The sequence below is a fragment of the Orycteropus afer genome, unplaced genomic scaffold (genome assembly GCF_000298275.1).
Source record: "Orycteropus afer afer isolate SDZICR_OR568_19922 unplaced genomic scaffold, OryAfe1.0 scaffold00038, whole genome shotgun sequence".
In the NCBI taxonomy this organism is placed as follows: domain Eukaryota; kingdom Metazoa; phylum Chordata; class Mammalia; order Tubulidentata; family Orycteropodidae; genus Orycteropus; species Orycteropus afer.
Window position 1 is genome coordinate 9,318,524 of NW_006921625.1, and position 3,681 is coordinate 9,322,204.

The window sequence follows — 3,681 nt, forward strand, 5'->3', positions numbered from 1 at the left end:
CTTGTTGATTTTTTCTATAGCCCTTCTATTTTCTGTTTCATTGATTTCTGCTCAAATCTTGATTATTTCCTTTCTTCTGGTGACTGTAGGCTTTTCTTGTCTGTTCTTTCTCTAATTGTTGGAGATGTTGGTTTAAAGTGTTGATTTTGGCTCTTTCTTTTTTGATGTGTGCATTTATTGCTATAAGTTGGCCTCTGATCACTGCTTTTGCTGTGTCCCAAAGATTTTGGTATGTAGGGCACATGGTCTCTTGCAACCACTAAGCCCTGTCATTGCAGCACCAATACAGAGTAACTCCAAACAAACCAGTTGCAGTTGCTTCAACTCGGACTGACGGTGACTCACATGTGTAGCTGTGCTCCACAGGGTCTTCAGGGCAGAGTTGTTTGAAAGCAGGTCATCAGGCATTTCTTTCAAGGCACCTGCGGTGGACTTGAGCTTCCCACTTTTTGGTTAACAGTAGAGCATTAACTACTTGCATCTCCAGGGACTCCAAAAGCAAAACATAGAGAATATTCAAATGGATTGGCATATGGCTGTGTTCCCGTGAGACTGACTTACAGTAGAAGGTGGTGGGTGGATTTGGCCTGCAGCCTGGGACAACTGGTAGAGCCCTGCTCTAAACCAGCACCATCCAACAGCGCTTTCTAAATGATGGAAATATTCTGCTCTGTGCTGCCAGTACAATAGCCACTAGTCACGTGTGGTCATGAGTACATGAAGTGTGCTTAGTGCAACTCAACAACAGAATTTCTGTTTTTATGCAATTTTAAATGAAGCTTGCTTTTTAGTAGTCACATGAGGGTGGAGGCCACCTATTAGACCATACAGCTCTCAGTTAAGCCCAGCATTGGATAAGAGTCTTATCTTTACAGCGCTAGCTGTGCTAACCAGCATTGGATATGGTAGCCAGCTGCCCTCAAGTCATTTCCAACTCCTGGTGACACCACGTATGTCAGAGTAGGGTTGTGTCCCACAGGGTTTTCAATGGCTGAGTTTTCAGGAGTAGATTGCCAGATCTTTCTTCTGAGGCATGTGTGCATGGACTCAAATTTCCAGTCTTTGGGTTAGCACCCCAGCAATTTAACTATTCACACCTCCCATGGGCTCCAGACTCTATAAAAAATACTCACTGCCGTCAAGTTGGAGCCGACTCATAGTGACCCCTCCTTGGGTTTCCGAGGCAGTATCTCTATGGAAGTAGATTGCCCAACCTTCCTTCTGAGGAGTGGCTGGTGGGTTTGAACTGCCAGCCTTCTGGTGAGCAGTCAAATGCCTTAGGCACTATGCCACCAGACTCTATATCATATAAAAATAAGAAACAAAAGTTTATAAATGCAAACTTATTCTTCATAACCTATGTTTCAGTATTCATCTTACTTCAAAATGATCTAGGTATCCAATGATTATTTATTACTTAATACAATTTAGAATCTGTCCAAGGGTTTAGATTACCTAAAGATCTTGGAAATTATCATGAAGCTGACATAGTACAAAACATAATTACTGTTGAAATATAGAGCTGATCAGAAATGATTCAACATAGTTGCATGCAATTTTCATTTTTCATAACCTTACACATTAAATAGTCATAATATCAGGTTATTTGATCAGCAAACCTGAACAAGTATAGGGAAAATACAGCTAATAGGAAAAAATGTAGCTCAAACTCTACATAAACCGAAACAAATCAAACCCATTGCCATCGAGTGTATTCCAACTCAGTGACCCTGTAGGACAAGTAGAACTGCCCCGTTGGTTACCTGAGACTGTAAGTCTTTATGGAAGCAGACTCCCACGTTTTTCCTGTGGAGCAGCTGGTGGGTTTGAACCACTGACTTTTCAGTTAGCAGCCATACACTTAACTGCTATGCCACCAGGGTTCCTTAACCTGTACATAAACCCAAGCGAAACCACTGCCATCGAGTCAACTCCGACTCATAGTACCCCTAGAGGATAGAATAGAACTGGCATACATGGGTTCCAAGTCTGTAAATCCTTATGAAAACAGACTGCCTCATCTGGGTTTGAAAAGCTGAATGCCTTAACCACTGCACCACTAAACGTCCTAAACTATACAGAGAACCCATAAATCAGAAAAGACATAGCTGTTTTAAATAAATCAGAATTATTAAGCTAGTCTTTTGCCGAAGATTTACCTTAATTACATGAATTCTTAAAATGTTTTTAAGTTTTGGTCAAAAAAATACCTTATATATACTTATGTACACATATAATATGAATTCTAGCACCTTTTAAATAATAGAAGTTCAATTTCCTTATTTTGTGATCATTTTAGGAAGGTTTAATTTCTATAAGCACTTACTTATCTCTGGAAGCCAATCACACAGCACAGCTTCTTAAGTTCAGGAGGCTTTGTAATTGGACTTACTCAGACTGTGCAGGGATCAGAAGCCGTCACACATTGAGATGATGAGAGGGACATATGTCTGATTTACACACAGAGGTGACATCTGTCTGTGGAGATCTAGGAACTCATAGGCTTCCTTTCAGCTTCACAAACTCGGGGCCAAACATCAAAGAGCTGTTGTTCCCTGGTAGGCACAAAATTCTTACTTGATTTGAGTCAGAACAGGCAAGTGGACAACGAAAGACTGTTTTCCAGGTCTGTTTCTCACTCCCAACACCCGGCACTGGCCTCACTGGCTGGAGGGCGGCCTCCGGGCTCATGTGCCTTGGCTTGGAGAGCCAGGGTGCCTGGGGATGTGCGTTTCTCCTGGAGTGTCCCCTAAGCCAGAAGTGATGGCTGAGAGCATGAAAATGCTCCACCCCCCTTGCCCCCTGACCAAGACATTCCCCAGCTGTTCCCTACACTATCCCAGAATTGCCTGTGGGTTGGGCCACTGTTACCCTTGGTTGGACTTTGTTTAGCATCGTGTCCTTGCGTGACTTCCCTCCTTTCCTGATCCAAGGCCTCAGTGCTCCCACCAGGTCTTCTTGGACATACTTCCCAATAAATCCGTTCCACACAAATCCTCATCCCGGGTGCTGCTTCTGGGGACCTAACCCAAAGTTCTACCCAATCTCCCCATCATCTTTAATAACAGAGCCCTGGGTGTACGCAGGAAGCGATACAACCTGTGCAGGATAGGGCTGCGTTTTCAAACTGCCGTCATGGCTAGGGGTGGTGCCATGTCTCTATAGGTTCTGGATGATGAGTGTAAGTGAGAATCCCAGGAGGGGTGTCCTGTTATTCCTTCTCTGTCTCTCTGTCAGCCTGGAGCAGAGACACAAAGCCTGGAGCTCCTCCAGCCATCTTACACCCTGACCGTGAAGGTGGAAGCCACTCATTGAAGACGGGAGAGGCTAGGGCTTGAAGACTCCAGAGGGCCACCCTATAGGTCCTGAGCTGGGGCCCTCTGGGTGTTCCCAATCTCTGTCTCATTTCCATCTTGGTTATGGGGGCTCTATGCTATGTGCAGTGGAATTTTAGCCAACCGATACATCCACTGCCATTGAGTTGATTATGACTCATAGTGACCCCCATAGGATTTCCAAGGCCATAAATATTTATGGAAGCAGACTGCCTTGTCTTTCTCCTGTGTAGCAGCTGGTGGGTTTGAACTGTCGACCTTTTCGTTAGCAGCCCAATGCCTTAACGCAGTGCCATCAGAGCTCCTTTCCTAACTGATTGTTGTTGTTGTTGTTTGCCGTCGAGTC